Consider the following 12,687-nt stretch of genomic DNA (forward strand, 5'->3'; position numbering starts at 1 on the left):
AAATGTTTATTTATTTTGAGAGAGAGAGACAGAGCATGATTAGGAGAGGGCAAAGAGAGAAGGAAACAAAGAATCCAAAGTAGGCTCCAAAGTAGGCTGTTGGCTGTCAGTCAGCACAGAGCATGAGGGGCTCAAATTCACAAACCATGAGATCATGACCTTAGCCGAAGTTGGATGCTTAACTGACTGAACCACCCAGGAACCCTGGTGACTGACTTCATTCAATTAGCATATATATTTAAGAGAGATCCATGTTGTGGCATATTTTAGCACTTTATTCCTTTCTTATGGCTGAATATAAGTGTATGAATATATCACATTTTATTTATCTATTCATCAGTTGATGGACATTTGGGCTGTTTCCACTTTTTAGCTATTATGAATAAAGTTGCTACAAACAATCGTGTACAAGTGTTTGTGTGGGCCTGTTTTCAAATTTCTCATGTATCTACCTACCTAAGAGGAGAATTGCTTTTATTGTTCACCTTTATTATGATGATCATTTATTATGATGCTAAACATCATTTCTTTTCATGCGCTTATTGAATATTTTTATAACATTCTTGAAGAAGTATCTATTCAGATACTTTACCCATTTTAATTGAGTTATCTTTTTAAAATAAAAAAATCTTTAATGTTTATTTACTTTTGAGACAGGGAGAGACAGAGCGTGAGCAGGGAAGGGGCAGAGAGAGGGAGACACAGAATCCAAAGCAGGCTTCAGGTTCTAAGCTGTCAGCACAGATCCCGACACGGGGCTCGAGCCCCAAACCGTGAGATCATGAGCTGAGCCGAAGTTGGATGCTTAACTGACTGAGCCACCCAGGCACCCCTTGAGTTGTCTTTTAAACATTGAGCTGTAGGATATCTTTATACATTTTAGAGACATGTCTTTTATCACATTTACGATTTGCAAATATTTTGTCCCATTTTGTGGACTGTCTCTTCCTTTTCTTCCTGGTGTACTTTGCAAGAACAAATTTTTGATTTTGATAAAGTTTAATTTATCTATTTTTTCTTCTGTCTCACGTGCTTTTTAAAAACTGAGATTCACTCTTTTTTTCTTATTTTTCATAATCTTCAGATCTTTTTTTCTTTTCTTTCTTGTACATCATGTGTGTCATGAGTTGCTTAATGTTTCTGCCCATCTTACTACCAACTTCATGTGTCTTTGAAACTGAAGTTTCTAATCAAACAATTAACTTCACCTTCAGTGAAAACAAATAGTTTAAGGCATTTCTTTTTTTGTCAATAGTCAAAATTCCGAAGCTGTGTAGTAGCCGTAGTCCTTACAGCCTGGAAACTGCATCTGTGAGAAACTATGTCCTCCTGTCAGTGGCATTTTCAGGAGGAGGGGCATGTTTCCTGTCTAGTGAAGCTTTCGTCATGTTTCAGTCCAAATAAAGCTGCAAGAGTTTGTAGATCAGGAGGATGGAGGGCAGGGAACTTCTGGTGAGAATTATTTCATACATTTGTTTTTATTAGTACTATGCTTGCCAATCAAAGGAATAAGTAAGCCTATGCTTAACCCAGTATAGACTAAACAGCCAGGGGACTGGGAATGGGAATTTGCTTACAAAGGGATTTCCTGCATGGTTTGGAGGTCAGGGGCAGTGAAAAAAAAAGTTAGTTGAGGGGCTTAATCTATGACTCAACATATGTTCATGAATATAAAGCCTACCTTTGCATCTCAAGATTGTAAGGATGACGAGACGGGAGCTTTCACTTCACTCCCCTTATAAAAGGCAGATCCACAACAAATTACCAGTCTACATGGGATATCTTGCACATATCTTCCTACAAATCAATGAAAGTAGGTCATATTTTTTCAAAATTGAACTGATTTGCAGTAGAACTATTCAACTAAACTTTAATTCTTAGGACTACTTTGCCAAGGAATATTATCAGTGGTCCAAAGTTCATTTCTGATAGTGTTAAATTGTCACAGAAAATAGCCCAAAATTACCAAAGGTATTCTATATTTAACACATATAAAACATTGGGAGAACAAACACTGAAAATTGGAGTTCTGACTTTGAGAGATTTGCAATAAATGGAAAGTTCCATTAGTAGTATTTCCTCCCAAGAACAATTAATTAGAATATATCATTGTACTTTATGAATATTAGGATCCAGAACAATGATGTTTAAATAATCCTAGGGATTTCCAAGTATTATGAAACCGATATGCTACCATAATGTAAACAGAAGCTTCCACAAGGGAAAATGAAAGTTGGGTTATGCATCAACAATAAAGACTACCGAGACAAATTAGAGTAAAACATGTCATGTGGTAGGGGGATAGGTTGCCATGCCAAATCTTGAACTTCAATCTTTCCCACCATCCCAGCCTCCTACCTTCTCCCCTAGGTTCAAACTTTCCACCTGGGTTATATCACATATCTTTAAAACATCTTCTATGGTAAACCTTTCCCAACCCTTCCAAGCTGACATAGTTATTTCCCTCTCTAACCTGGGAACAGCCTGAGCATATCCATAATGGAGGTTTGCCACACTATATAGTGACTGTGGGCACCTTGTCTGCCTCTCCTAAAAGAGGCTGAGCTCCTACAAGGCAAGGTCAGCGACTTGCACATCTCTGTATTCCAATGACCTAGCAAGGACCTTAGTAGATAATTGTTATTGCATTTTACTTAAATACATAATTTTATAGCTATCACTATTGATATTCTAATTACATTTTTCTTTAATTAATCTAGAAAATCTAATGCTGCTTCATATATGACTTAGATATAGTGTATATGTAGGAAGCAATCTTTTATCATAGTTTAGTAAAATTGTTATATGTTGTCAGAGAGAAACAGTGAATTAAAGTGAATATATAATAGAATGTAATGTAAAATGTTAAAATATTACTTTTTTACTACAAACATTATTTTAATAAAATTGAGTATATTAGCATCAGTTATTGTGTACAGGTTCTGTAAGGTCTGTGCTGAGTAATCTGTAATTTATTATATTTGTATACAAGATCTTAGGGGGAATGATTTTTTCTTCAAAGCTTTTCATGTTTCCAATCTCCTAAGCAAAGAGTTTTCTAGTAAGCAATTCAGATGTAAATTTCAATCTGTTTCTTAAAAAACTATCACAAATTAAGGTGTACTAAATAAGCTAGTATAACTTGGCAAATATTAGAAAGATCTGACCTGTAGGAACAACAAACAGAAACTAGTTTGATTGACATAAGTAATTCTCTAGTATACTTTTGTATATTGATTTATTTTAATGATTTATGTTTGGTTTGCTTTATTTTGAAAAAAAAACCCAAACACACTTATGTAACTTATATCTTTTTTATCTTTTTAAGCAACATATACCCTTCTTTGGATCAAAACCTATTTTAACTGAGTTTGGTATCTCTGGATTCATAAAGTCAAATGCCAACAGATTCAATTTACTTAGCTTGCTTTGCTCAGAGAGTTTTTTAATCACTACCTTAAAAGTATGCACATTCAAAGTAATGCAAACTAAAAAAATTGAAATCCAATAAAAGATAGTTAATTCCCAGGGTGCCTCAGTGGCTCAGTCAGTTAAGTGCCAACTCTTGATTTTGGCTCAGGGTATGATCTCATAGTTCTTGAAATTGAGTCCTGCATTGGGTTCTGCACAGACTGTTCAGAACCTGCTTGGGGTTCTCTCTCTCTCCCTCTCTCTGACCCTCCCTCACTCTGTCACTCTCTCTCTCAAAATATATAAATAAGCATTAAAAAAAAAAAGAAAAGTTAATTCCCAAGGCCTAACATAAATCATAATCAGATCTTATCGTTTTAATGTCTGTAATTCAATCTATAATGGAATGGAGCACAGAAGCTTTGGATTCAATGCCAGGTCATTCTATGCTAATAATGTGCTTCTATGCAGGTGATTCTCTTTGACATTTTACAAATCTATAAAATTTACATCATCATCATCATTATCAGTATCATCATCATTATCATGCTTACCTTGCATGGTAAGGATGGAAGTATTTGTTTACTGTCTAATATTCAGTAATATGCTAAGTGCTTCGTGTTTCCCAAAGTAGCCTGACCATAAGAAGTGCCCGGCACACTTATTACTTAACAAGTGTCCATGGCCTCCCTTCAGACAGATTTGATTCATTAATCAGAATTTCCAGGAAATTTCTATCCCTCACAATTATTGTGGTAGTTTAGGAAATGATGCTAAAGGGTCCCAAAGTAGCTTCTCTCTATATATATAATTTGTCATGACATGTAACATATAATATATTTATATTAATATACATATATTTTATATCAATATACATATGTTGTGTTACATACATAATAATTTAATATTAATTTATTATATTGATATATATTTGTATTATGTAATGTATTTTAGTGTATGTTATATATTTATACATGTATGTTATATTAATATAAATATCTATATATTATATTATATATATCATGAGTGAATCAAGAAATGAATACTGACCAAAAGGGTACATAAAAATGTGTAGAATCTCATAGATCAGATTCCAAGTCTGTATAAGGAAAAGATCAAAGTCATTACAATTTGTTGTTACAAATCACATTGCTTTAATTTCCTCACTTTCATATTTACTTTACTGCAATAAAACCAGCAGATCTAATTCCAGTGTGATAATCAGGGATCCTGGGAAAAAGATCCCTGCAACAGGAAGATACTGTTGTTTCTGCCCCAGAAATTCTTATGGACATAGGGCAGTGATGGTACAAAGCAGAGCAAAGACTCTGGAAATACTTTGTGTTATTAGGTTGTACTACCACCTAACAATTGAACCCCAAGTCTCAAGTAACAGTAGGTAAATGCTCGCTCATTCAGTCAAGTCTCCACAGGCAAAATAACTCAGCCAACTCTTCATTAGTTGTAATCTCTTGTTTTCTTCAACCTTCTGTTTCATACCTCAGGCTCTTCTCTTGGCCAGAGATGCTCTTTCCTACTCTCATTCACAGAACCACTGTGACATTTAAAATGCAATTCACATATCACCCTCTCCATTAAGTTTTCCTGAGCCTTTTAAAAAGCTTTTGTTCAAATTCCATTTAGTTAACATACTGTGTAATATTAGTTTTCACATGTACAATATAGTGGTCCAACACTTCCATACAACACTCAGTGCTCATCACAATAAGTGCATTCCTTAATCCCCATCACCCATCCCCCCACATATCTCCTCTCGGGTAACCACCAGTTTGTTCTCTATAGTTAAGAGTATGTTTCTTGGTTTGCCTCTCTTGTTTTTTTCTTTTGCTTATTTGTTTTATTTCTTAAATTCCACATATGAGTGAAAGTACATGGTATTTGTCATTCTCTAAGTGACTTATTTTACTCAGCATTATATTCTCTAGCTCCATCCATGCCATTGCAAATGGGAAGATTTCATTTCCTTTTGTGGCTGAATATATTCCATGTGTATATGCATATATACCACATCTTCTTTATCCATTAATCACTCAATGGACACAAGCTGTTTCCGTAGGTTGACAATTGTACATAATACTGCTATAAACATCAGGGTGCATGTTTCCCTTTGAATTACTATTTTTGTATTCTTTGGATAAATATCTAGTAGTACAATTGCTGGATTGTAGGGTATTTCTATTTTTAACTTTTTGAGGAACATACATACTGTTTTCCAGAGTGACTGCACCTGTTTGCATTCCCACCAACAATCCAAGAGAGCTCCCCTTTCTCCACATTCTCACCAGCACCTGTTGTTTCTTGTGTTGTTGATACTGAGGCAAGAGAAACAAAAGCAAAAATAAACCACTGGGACTTCATCAAATAAAAAACTTCTTCACAGAGAAGGAAATAGTCAACAAAAGTAAAAAGCAACCTATGAATGGGAGAAGATATTTGCAAATCACATATCTGATAAAGGGTTAGAATACAAAATACATAAAGAACCTATAAAACTCAACACACCAAAATGAATAATCCAAATAAAAATGGGCAGAAGACATGAATAGACATTTTTCCAAAGAAGACATACAGATAACCAACAGGCACATGAAAAGTTTTCCTGAACCTTTTGCCATACAATGGAGTTGCTCCTCCTCTCCTACCTAACTTCTAAAGCTTCCTGTGCAGGTTCCACCATAGCCTGTGTTGTGTTAGGATGCATCTCTCTATTCCCTGTGCTTTTTAAGGTCAAGGACAGTTTTTCTAATTTGTGTCTTCCCAGAGACCATCAGAGAGTTCCTGGCACAAATAAATAACCAGTCTGTGAAAGCAAGGAGGGAATAAGGGACAGAACAAATGGAAGAGAAGAAAATAAGTGTTGGATGAGTTAGTATGAATTAACAATATTATTAACAGTCTTAGAAGTCTAGGAAAAGTTCACAAAACTTTCTCATGAATGTTTTAAAATTAGATATGTCTCCACATAAAAACCTTCCCCTTCCCACACTCAACCCAACCAACACATTTTTGGTCAACTCACATTGTCAGAATAAAAATACTTCCCCTTTTCTCAAAATGGGTACTAATACTCTGCCCATATGGAAAGGTAGAGCTAGAAACATAACTCAAAGTTGTAGAATTCTTTCATGTCATAAAAATTATCCAAACATTCAAGTTATAGATTTTTAACAACCAATTTATGAAGGCACATACAAAGAGATAGTAGAAGCATTAGGCATAGCCAGGATTCACAACATAATTTAACCTTTGAAATGCAAAAACAAATGAGTCATTGCCCAGAGTGGTTCAGGTCAGCCTGTGCTGGGATATAAGGCAGAATCTCTCAAACTCGTCTGTCTTCATTAATGGCACTATGAAAATTAGTGCAAAACCAGCATCTGAGGAGTATGATGAATGATGAAGAATATTAATTAAATCAGCTTTTAAAATCTATGGGTTTTTTGTTTTGTTTTGTTTCACCCAACTTCAAAGGATCTTTGAAATAAAGCTATAGTAATAGTAATCAAGCTTGATGTTTAGAAGAAAATGAATATACTGCTATTTTCAGAATTATAAACTGCTCAAATAATAATTGAGCTCAGATATTTAAATGTAGTCAACAGAATCTCAGAGATTAGAGCTCTCAAAATGCTTCTGCTCATGTGTAACAGTCTCAGTGATGACTATGGGTTCCTCTTGGTATCTCCTGCATGTGTGTCTCTTCTCTTCTCTAATAATCTTGTTTAACCTTCAAATTATTTTTCCAGAATCTTCCCATAAAAATTGAACTTGCTTTTCCTATATAGCAAATTTTCTAAATTGCTATGTGTCTTAATTTGATACAAATGTTGGGCAGTTACCTTCTGTACTCTGTTTTTATCTGCACTTACCAGCATCTTTTTGTGAATTTTATTTGTATTTACAATGTTATATAATGCAAGTTATTTGCCCTTGTAATTTTCTTGAGTAGTGCAAATTTCCTTAAATTCTGAATAAATACAGCATTAGGGAATGGTGCAGGTTCTCAAATTTCCAGGCTGCATGCACACAGAACCAACATGCAAGCTACACATAAATTTCCTCAGTTGGATCTAGACCGAAAATTTTTAAAAGGCAAATACAACAAACTATTTTCTTTTGAAATTTTTCTTTAGCAGTAGTCATATTCAAATGTTTACTGGCCTAAAGATATCCTTTGGGTGAGAATCATCCTTGGATTTTGCAACAGATAAAACATTTTGTAAATTTAGTAACATGCATAGCCAAAAGGAGCTATAAAACCCTAGAACTAGGCAAGAAGAGCAACTGGAACATTCACCATGTGTAAATATCCCTGTAAAATCTTTCAAATGAAACCTTATGCCTAAGGATCTTGAGGTAATTAATACATGGAGATTATTTCTGTTTTGTGTGATGATAAAGAATAAAGCTCAGTCCCTTTGGTGTTTTATTTAGACATGCAGAACACAAATGTCTTTCAATAATAAAGTCTTCAGAGGAATGGGAGATGTGTAAATATAGAAGAATAGAATGAATTCCATGTAAATCCCAATTAAAACATCATCTTGAAGACAAATCAGTGAATTTTAAGTTAATTTATTTTAAATTAATGGGAAGTATGGAGACTGGTCTCTCTGGAATTCCATGAGAAACAAAGGCCCTCAAATCTGTCTAGTGTCATTGTTTCTTGTACTGAACAGGTGCATCATACTTGTTGTTACTTTGCTTAAGGCAGTCTTCTCTGTGTAGGAAGGAAGGAAGGAAGGAAGGAAGGAAGGGAGAAAGAAAGAAAGAAAGAAAGAAAGAAAGAAAGAAAGAAAGAAAGAAAGAAAGAAAGAAAGAAAGAAAGAAAGAAAGAAGAAAGAGAGAGAAGAAAGAAAGAAAGAAAAAAAGAAAGAGAAAAAAGAGAAAGGAAGAAAAAAGAGAAAGGAAGAAAGAAATGAGAGAAAGAGAGAGAAAGGAAGAAAGAATTGACTATGATTTTCTTGAAATCTCAGATGATGGTTAACATTTTTTAACAATGAAGTATTTTTAATAAGGTATATACATTGCTTTTTAAACATAAGGCTATTTCACACTTAATAGACTACAGTACAGTGTAAACATAGCTTTTACAGGCGCTGGGAAGCAAATATATATATATTTGAACTAAAACTGCAATGTGGTTTGGGTTATGCCTGTAATTTTGGTGAATGCATCAAACTAAAACACAGGGATAGATACTTCATTATTAAATATATTAGAATGATACCACTTACAAGGTTTTTCATTAAGTATGTAAAAATAAAACAGCACCTATTCAAATGACAATAAATTTGCAAATTCTATTTCACTCTCCATCATCTTCCAATATGTGTCCATTCAGAAAAATCAGTTCAGAAACAATGTTAACAGTTACTGAAAAATTTCTAGGTGGTTGATGTTGTGCTAAGTGGTCTGAATATGTTCATTGATATAATCTTCACAACAATTTTATGAGGTAAGTTTTATTATCCCAATTGTATGAGTGAAATAACTGAATCTCAAAGACAGTAAGTAACTTAATCAAGGCACAGAACTAGAAAGTAACAAAACTTGAATTAAATTAATATAATATGGTTCTAGAACCCATACTTTTAAAGACTTCACAACGATTTTGAGAAATTATCATCATAGTGCTGAACTAAAATGGTTTGTGTGAACATGTAGAAGAGGCTTCTTCGGTTTGCCCATATTCAGTTCCCCTAGATTATAGGGTTCCAGTTCCAGGCAGGAACGTGTGTGACTAGTTCAGGTCAATGAATTGTGAGTGGAAGTGATGTGTGCATTGAATTGAATTGTTAGTGTGAAATCTCCCATGAATCTCTTCTTCCACTTCGGTAGTTGAGGAAAATGTCTTATACTACAATGATGAAGCCAAAAGACAGAAGCAGTTTGAGACATAAATATCTAAGAAGAGTGTCCCACAACTCTTCCCCAGACCTCCTTGTTCTTTGTACATTTCTCACCAGCTAGTCAACCTATTATCCACTACACATAAATCTGAACCTTGAGTAAATAGAAAACCAGAGGTATCACTCAAAATTTGATACAGTTAAATTTGCAACATATTTTCACAACCACTTAAGTAGGATTATGATATAGTTGCTGTTATTATTTCTGGCTGGTGCTGTGCTGATTTTAAACCCCTCTGCTATCTGTTCTTTTTTACCTCTCCAGATATTTTCTCTACTTTGTTCCATGTTCAAGGGGCCAGACCTCTAAAAGTGCATTAAATAGACTCCCTGGTTCTCTGGCTTCCAATTAAATTTGATCAACTTGAGGCTATTACCTAATAGTCAAAGATAGCCTCTGTATTTGATCGTAGGTTGTTTATCTCTTTACTGCAGACTGAGTTCCAATTAGCTCAAAAGCCCAAAGGTTTCAAATTCCAGTTTTTGTAAATTGAGTTGTTTTTAAAATAACCCAAATAAGCACATTTTTATCTATTTAAGACCTCCCTGCTTTAAATCACTGAGGAAACCTCACCCTACATCTGTACTTATAGATCAGCATGATGCTGGGGACCTACAGAACTCTAACCCAGATACTCCCCCTCAAGTTGCTGAGCAATATCCCTTTAAAATGTGAGCTTCTTCTCCCCAGGAATTCTTTTATCTACCTCTCCTTCTGGATAGTGACCCCCTCTCATTGAGCTCCTGAACAGATTTCTGCTCTAAGGAACGTTCCTTCTCATGAAACCCTGTCCATGAGCCACCCAATAAAGCTTGTTGAGTGTTATAGCCCCTGACGGTCATATCTTTTTCTAGATAAGCCCCAAATCCCATGAACTCCTTATTAAAGACATCAGAAGGGAATTTGAGTTCGTAAGATGAAAGAGGTCAAGGCATTTAGTCTCTGAATCTTCTCTTTCCAAGATTAAAGTATGACAAACTCACAAATTCACAGATCTTTTGGAGGCTGCCTTCTCTGTCAGTTTCCAGTCTCTTCAGACTCACATAGCTATCCCTTCCCTTCCCCTTTCAGACCTAGAATGTTATCGGTTTCTCATGATTGTTAGGAGTTGTTAACTAGTCCTTATTTCCCTTAACTCTGTTTACTCACTTATAAACACATACTACTTACAGAGACCATCTGTTTCATACCAAGACCCTGTTTCATGTTGAAATGTGTACTTTTTTAATACAATACATACATTAACCAGTTCTCTGCATTGTTCTTATTTCAATAATTTCATATGGGGAACTCCCAATGAAATTGGGGCAGGAGAGAAGCCTGCAGGTGAGGCAGTAGGAGAAAGTATCATGGGTATCTGTACACCTATCCTTGTATACCTCTTATCAATGCCTTTTGGAGCTTCTCAGATCCAGTCTCATACATACCAATTTATTTAATAATTGAGTGCAGACGAGATTGGGCGCGTTCAGTGGGGTTCTGATTTTTTACTTTGCTTATCCATTTGGAGAGTCATTGTAACTACTGTATTGTAAATGATGAAAAATAATTGCATATGTTAAAAAAAATAGTGTTATATTCTAAAAAAAATTAAAAATAAAGTAAAAAAAAGAATATTAAACATTTTGGGAGCTGATTGATTTAGCCAGCTTGGTAATAAACTATTTAATAAAAAAAGAACAAAAAATTGAAAACACTTTAATGTTTTTTAAATATTGCTTCTGCCATGTAAGGTGCTGCAATAAAATTTTGTTGAAATTTTAAAAAAATGATAATAATAATTGAGTGCAGCTCAACTTGATGATTCAATTAGTAATATAATACATAGTTCACAATGGGCATCTTGGGTCCATCACATTGTCATTTGGTCTCTCATAGTTAAGTGTTTGGTGTTGACAAAGAACCAATAGTCAGTTGCTGCTTTTCAAGTAGAAAATAATTTTACCCGGAAGAGGACACTCTAAGACTTTAGGTATTTGCTCTGTGATCCTCCTATTGTTTTCCAGGCCTTCATTCAGTATACCTGTCTATCACAGAGTAACATTGTATTTACAGGCTTATTAGGCTTAAGAATAATGATAGTTTGTATAGAAGCTAGAGTCATACAGAATCTTTCCTTGTGATAAGCTCCACTCAGCAGGTTTACAAAGCAGCATGCTCAAATGTCATACATGTTGTCTATAAAATTCAAAGAGGTCCATTCACCACTGTGTCCCTTACTTCATGATAAAGAGAACAAGGTTCGCACTGACCTATCTTTCACTTCTTCCATTTAGCTATTTGTTTTCTATATGTCATTTTTTTGCCCTTCAATTACTCCATTACTGCCATTTTAAAATATTTTGTAGTGCATTATTTTGAGCCCCTTCTTATTTCTTTTTTGGTACATTTTTTCATAAGTATTATTTAATTTTACTAAATTTTGTCTAGAAATAGATCCCTTTGAACAATTTTAGCTTTTTAATTAATTTTTATTTTAATTCATTTTAACAATATTTTAACAAATACTTTCTTTATAATTAACAAATAATGCTTTACAATTAAGAAAATACTTTCATAAATTTTGCATATGCAATTTCCTTTAAATAATCTCTAAACCTGCATTCTAAGTTAGGAGCCACCAGAGTAGGCTGACTGTGACTTTCCACACTTAAAAAAAGATATTTCTATTTTCTTCTATAGTATTTTACTTTTGTATCACTCATAAAATTTTATTTGCAAAATCTACATTTATAAATCATTTTCTTAGTAGTTATCTTGGGGGTTACGATTAACATCTTTTGACTTAGGCATTCCAAGTATTTATCTGAAGGGAAAAAAAAACACTAACTCAAAAAGATACCTGCATCCTCATCTTTATCACAGCATTATTTACATAGAAGTAAACTAAGTATACATTGACAAATGAATAAAGAAAATATGACATATACACACACACCTGCACACATACACCATGAAATATTATCCAGCCATGAAAAGGAAATCTTGCCATTTGCAACAACATGGATGAACACTGAAGGTGTTATGCTAAATGAAATAAGTTGGACAGAGATAAACAAATACCATATTATCTCATTTATATGTAGAACCAAATTTAAAAACTGAACTCATGATACAGAAACAGATTGGTGGTTGGAGCCTGGGTAAAATGGATGAAGGTAGTCACAGTATTCCATATTTGAATTATAAAATAAATAAGTCATTGGATGTAATGTACAGCATGGTGACTATATAGTTAATTATACTGTAGTATATAGATTCAGGGTGCTGGCCTCTGTCCCCCCTTAGGCGCATACCTGGACTCTGCCCACATGGTGCACGGGGCCATCGGGGGCGTGGAGA

Source organism: Suricata suricatta, chromosome 7 (genome assembly GCF_006229205.1).
Source record: "Suricata suricatta isolate VVHF042 chromosome 7, meerkat_22Aug2017_6uvM2_HiC, whole genome shotgun sequence".
Classification (NCBI taxonomy): Eukaryota; Metazoa; Chordata; class Mammalia; order Carnivora; family Herpestidae; genus Suricata; species Suricata suricatta.